Raw genomic sequence first — 6641 nt, 5'->3', positions numbered from 1 at the left:
AAAAAGAAGAGATGGAGAGAGGACCTTGTTGGGAATAGCAGCTGGAGTCTCAGTACTAAGGCCTGCCTCCCTCCATGAGTGTCCATTTGATTCTTTGGGCTTCCCAGTTACGCTCTCAGCAGGGCCTGGACGCTGGATATCCCTGCTGTGCGCTCTGTCTGGAGATTTTTTTCAAAATGCTGACATTTACCCAGAATCACCCTCGACACTATTTTTGCACCATCATGCATTGGGATCTCAACCCAGAATTCCAATGGGCGGGGGAGACTGAGGGAACTATGGGATAGCTACCCACAGTGCAACGCTCCAGAAATCGACGCTAGCCTCAGTACATGGACGCGCACCACCGAATTAATGTGCTTAGTGTGGCTGCGTGCACTCGACTTTATACAATCTGTTTTACGAAAGCAGTTTATGTAAAATCGGAATAATCCCGTAGTATAGACATACCCTCATACACAAATTTGTAGATGATGTTGGATTAATTTATTTAAAATTGATAACAGACTATTCCTCAACTTCATGAGTTGACATATCTGATTCCAGTTTATAAATTACTGGAAGATTATGCCACAAATAATTATGGGAAGGTGCCAACAAGTCTGAAATTAGTACTATTTCCTATTAAGGGACATTTGAGTAAAACAAGGTGGGGGTCCTATGATAATTGGAAAAGTGTCATATGAAGATTTTCTAGACCTGTTTGAGTGAGGAAAATGTTCTCAGATGGGATTCATTTTAAAGACTAAAGAATTTTCCTGTGTGTGTTTCAATGAGACTTTTAAATTCATAGTCCCAGTGCTGCCATCAGATCTAGGCAGAACCCATTTAATGGGGCTTCATTTGGACACTAAAGTCCACCCAAATGCAAGATCAAGGCTTAACATATCACTGCTTTTAAATTCTCCTCACTTAAATTGTCACAGCCTGACATAGTTTTCTCAGTACCTACCAGGCTGGATCCAAAGCCCACTGAAATCAACAGAAATAATTCCATTGACTGCAATTGGCCTTTAATTCAGATTCAGCTTTAGATTCTGCGGTGACCCCATCAAGATAGGGATTCTTCTAAATGTGGTCTCACTGAGGATAAAATATTGCAAAGGTTTTTCAAGGCATCTTTCTCCAAACTTTGGGTGCCCCTTACCCGTCAGGCTGCACTTGTCCATCCTGGTTGTGAATTAATGTTACCCGGTTACTCTGTGTCCCTTTAACCTTTATTTGGCATTGTCATATACCTATATAACAACCTATCTGAAAAAGAAGCAAAATATTTATTCCTAAGGGGTAAATCCACACACCAGCAATCAGCCCAGATGTCTGAGCTGGATGCTTCGTCCATCCTCAGGGGAAAAGCATACTTCCCCCCAGGGAGAAAAGATCAACAAATGACCCATATAGATCTGCAGATCCTCCAGTCCTACTGCCAGCCTGCCCTAACACACCCTCTGCACTGCTTTCTGTTCTATACATGTCTTTATACTGCTCTCATTGCCTTAGAACCTGAGCACCTTCCAGTAGCACATTAAGCGATATGACTAATATCTATCGTGTGGTTTGTTGTTTCTCTTATCCCTTCCTCAGGGAAAAGGTTCCCTACCATGGATACTCCTGTGTGCCCTTTCTTCCAAAACCCTGCCCTATGCTGCACTGCAACCATACTATTTTCATTGTCATGGGGCCCTCCACACTTGCTGAGGTTAGAGCAAGACTTGCTGCTGTATTCAGGTTCATTTTCAACCAGTGGTCTCAAAAAAAACCTATTTTTGGTGGTTTCTTCGTAGGGAGCAAGGAAGGAATTCACCACTGCACTGTGACCATGCTATGCCAAATATTCCAGAAAGTCGCGATAAGGCCCTCCCAGGGAATACCATTTCAGTTCAGAGGGCATGCTGGATACATTCGGCAACAAGAGTCGGGGAGGTGGGAGGAGAGGAGTGATGGCTGCAGCATTCCTATGCCCCAGCTATTCTCTGGCTGCTGCTTGTCTGCTGCCTGCCAGGTGCTGAAAGGCTATTCCCCGTGTATCTCCAGGCTCAAGCCACTGCTCCTCCATTCCTGCAGCATACTCAGCACTAGCATAGGGATGAATACAGCATATAGTTTCAAACCTTTTGGTCTTGTTTGGTGGCTTTTGTCAAATCTAAGAACTGTCACCAGCACTTGCAGTGATTATGTAGGCTGGGGTTAATTCTTGATGCCCTTTTTCCATCAAGCAGTTTTAGGATCCAGTAGATATTGAACTGGAGGACAGGAGACTAAGCTATTACTGACTAAGGTTACGGCTATGCTGCTATAATCTCTGTATGCATATGGTGCAAATAACCAGCCATTTCAGGGAGCATCTCCATTTTCTTGGCAGTTTAAAATCTCCAGCAAAATTTAAGCCTTCGCTAATAGAATGGGGAGCAAGCAGCTAACTGTTACCCCTGAAGTGTCAATGCTCCAGGGTGGGGATTGGGTCACTAGGCAGACACATTCAGGGCCTTATATGACAAAATGCAAGCAGCTCTGCATGAGCTAAATCTGAAGCATGAGCCTCCATTTGCCCTTATTTCTTTCTCTCGAGTTTATTTCTGGGCAGCCAGGAGACCCCCTGCCTGTTGCTAGATACTGATGAATGTACTGCTTTTCAAAATGTGATGAGTATAGTTTTTAGGATTTCCTGATCTGGTAATTCAAATCTGTGGCCCAGAAGCAGAAGTGAGAGAGGCACACGTACATTTTATTTGTATCTGAGATATTTATAGAATTCTGATTTCTAATTCTGTTTCTTAATTCTGCTAAATCAGACCTTAGGTATAGGTTATGGGATTTTTGCAGCCCAATAGCTCCTCTGCTGCCACGTAACTAGAGAGGCTCCTCTTGGGCTATGCAGCTGAAGTTGCTCTGTATTCCACTCCTACATGGAGGCATCTACATAAAGATAATTTTGGCCAGGTATAGTGATGAGACTCAAGAATTATGTTGGTATATCCCCGTATGATCTAACATAATAGGCGTGTTCTCCCCTGGTGGATTATTTGAACTAGGGAACTCAGCAAGGGTTTATTGAATTGAACATTCCCTCTTCTCTCCCTCCCCCCCCGCACCCAAAAAAACTCATAATCACAGTGGGAAGAGGAGAAGGGAGCCCACTTTTGGTTGAGGGAGGCCACCAACTATATGATTAGGAGAGAGGGGGCTGGAAGGCAACATTACCAAAGAGAATAGTGGTGACCCTTATCCTTTTTTGGAAGGTCCTTCAGTTAATTCTCAGTCCATGTAACAGTACTCAGACCCAAAACAATATAAATTTATTCATGAGTTGAGATTTCATGAAACACTGCATCAAAAGCTTTACTAAAATCAATGTACTCTATTTCCTGCATTCTCTTCATTTACTTGTCATTTATTTACTGCAGTCACTTCATTTGTTGGACTCATGGGTCTTCACATTAAGGATTACTCACATGAGTAAAGCTTGCTGCATTGGACTCCAAATTTGTAGTTATAACAAAAGAAGCTATCCAGCTTGTCTGTCATGCTTTGTTCTGGTCTTCTAATTCTACAAGGGTGGGAATTCAAAAGGTCTTAGGCATGACCTAACTCTGCTCCCATCAAGGTTGATGTTATTCACTGGCAGCAGACTAGACTTAGGTGTTCGCTGACTTTTCCCTTACTATTTGATTCGTTATTTTGAGGAAGAGCGGGCCTGAAGTTAGACTTACCACTTACCAGATTAATCCTGGCTATGGCAATCTTCTTCTCTTTGTTGTACTTTAGTGCCACATTTGCTTTTCTCTGATTATTTGATGTCTCCCCAGTTCTCCATGGCTTTTAAAAAAAATAATTATCAGTGGTTTAGTAAATGTATTAGTCCATTTCCTCAACACCTTAGGTTGCATGTCATCGATACCCACTAATTTGTAAATGTTCACATTTCCCAAGCGTTCCATTGACTGTTCTTTATTGATAGCTATTCCTACAAGGTGTTCATAACTTTCTAATTCACCAAATTTCCTATCTTTATTTTTTATGTTAAAGACAGATTTTAACAGCAACTCTTTGACATTTCAGTCATCATTGATTTAATCAATCATAAATGAACATCAAGTATCAGAGAGGTAACCATGTTAGTCTGTATCCACAAAAACAACGAGGAGTCCGGTGGCACCTTAAAGACTAACAGATTTATTCGAGCATATGCATCTGAAGAAGTGGGGTTTTTTAACCATGAATGCTTATGCCCGAATAAATCTGTTATTATAAATGAACATCCTTCTTGTCTAGAATTTTTCCCAAAATATTTATAAAAGCCCTTTTATAGACCTCTTCACTCCTTTGGCTGGCATTCATTTTGGCTTTTTGCTGCCCTCAGTCTGGATCCACTTACACAAGCAGAAAGGATTCTACATGGGCAGAACTTCCTTGATGGCATAGAAGTGGGGATTGGCCTCCGACAGTAACATCTTGTCTTCATTAGGACCTTATGAAATTTCTCTGTGGTTTCTTCACAAGGTCTTCCCTCTGCAAAGTTTTAGGGCTGGGAGGGACCTATGGTCAGGGATTGAGACAGAGGATCAGACACAATATCGTTTCCTGATCAGTCCCAGGATTTCAATGGGGAAATCTATTAGGAAATCAATGGTGCTCAAAGCATTATATCCTGTGGGACTAACAGGAAGGCTGAGCTAATGGCAGCATGATTCCTGCTAGAGCCATTCTCTCAGATGAGAAGGTGGCCAGCAGAGCAGAATGGAGGGCCATCCATCTAAGCAGTGTTGTAGCCCCCATGGAATCACACAACTGAGAGGCCTTGACCCCTGCTCATTCTCCAGTCCCACAAGCCCTTCTCATGAGAAGCGATTCTGTTCTGAGACTGCTGTGAAGCCTCATACTCTCTGGTCCTTTCCTGCAAACTCCCACATGGGAGGAGCTAACCTGGCGCTGTGGCTTTCCTCCTCAAACATTAACTAAGTCTATATATTTTTGTTGCCTTCCTTTTATATTTTCAGTACGGTTTGTTTGTTCAATAACCCTGCAACACCATACACATGTATAAACCTTACATACATACATATCTTGTATTTGATAATGGACATCTGAACTTTGTTTCCCCCCATGGAAAAGGCCATGGCGCTCACTCTTAAAACCTGGCAGATCCACAGGGATATGCAGGAAGCCAAATCTAACTACTCAGAGGCCCTACACCTCCTCACAGGCTCTGGCAGCCCCATCTCTGAGTCCCCGACAATAAAGCTTCCTAGGAGTCATACTACCAGAGACTCATTTCTCACAGCTGTCCCCAGGACTCCTGGGAGAAAACTCCAAGGCAGGAGTAGTCAGTAGGCAGACTGTGAGCCAAATCAAGATCACCAAATTCTTTTGAATGGACCACAAAATCTGTTTTTTTATTATTAATTATCATCATCATCGTTATTTTTGTGTTATTTTCTCTGGAGTCTGGATCTTGATTATACCTTGACCAAAAAATTTTGACCTTGACAAAAAATAATTGATTACCTCCGTTCCAAGGAAAAGACAATGCAGCCTAGGGCTATAAATTTTACCTGGAAATTCTCCATTTGGCAAGGTACATCATCCCCTGTCCTCAGTTTGCCTTTTTCTTCTACCTTCTTAGTGCACCCCACCTTGTAGAGAATCTCATATGGGGCCCAGATGAGGGAAGAGGGGAATGATTCAGTGAACACAGCTGTGTCTACCCTTCTGTGCAGAAGGGTAGAGAACTATATGGAGACAGTCTCCTCCATGCGCTGGTCGGGGGGATAATCTAATCTGAGCCATGCTATTTGCCTATGGAGTCCTAAATATAAAAGTAAATCCCAAACAGATGCAGTGCTGATGGCACCACAGTAGCACCAAGATTACAAGACAACCACGTTTAGAAAAAAGCTTCACGATGAATAACTCAATCTATCTGTAACACCACACACATGTATAAACCTTACATACATACATATCTTTTATTTGACAGTGGACTTTTTTTAGGCACATCTGAACTTTGTTAGTACCCCCTAAACAGCTGATTTATGGAAGAGGAAGAGTAAAGAAAGCAATTTCTCACAATCATTTGATGAAAGCTACTTTTAACATGCATTGTGGGAATACCAGCAATTAAAGATGGAAACATTAATCATCAGTGATTCAAGTGACTGTCAGTGAGTGGCCTGCTCTCAGGCATCCCTGTAAGTAGCTCTTCACCTCAATTTCCCCCTATGAAGGGGCTTCTTAAATAAACTCCCCACAAGCTTTCATAGAATATCAGGGTTGGAAGGGACCTCAGGAGGTCATCTAGTCCAACCCCCTGCTCAAAACAGGACAAATCCCCAGACAGATTTTTGCCCCAAATAGCCCCTTCAAGGACTAAACTTACAACCCTAGGTTTAGCAAGCCAATGCTCAAACCACTGAGCTATCCCTCCCCCTAATGACAACAGCCTTCCTCCTCCTGGTCTGATTTTATTGATATGTTCACAAATCAATGCAAAAGTGTTTCACCCCAGTCTTAAACAGGTAGCAACCCCTCCTCCTCCCCAACAGCCAACTAGCTTGCTCTCTACCCATCCCCCAGCAGCTTTCTGTTGCCTTTTTTTTTTTTTAAATAGTCATCCCTGCTCAGGTGTACCTCCTGAGAAACAG

This window comes from Chelonoidis abingdonii, chromosome 1 (assembly GCF_003597395.2).
Source record: "Chelonoidis abingdonii isolate Lonesome George chromosome 1, CheloAbing_2.0, whole genome shotgun sequence".
In the NCBI taxonomy this organism is placed as follows: Eukaryota; Metazoa; Chordata; order Testudines; family Testudinidae; genus Chelonoidis; species Chelonoidis abingdonii.
The sequence above is the reverse complement of the archived record's forward strand: the minus strand, read 5'-3'. Positions refer to the sequence as shown.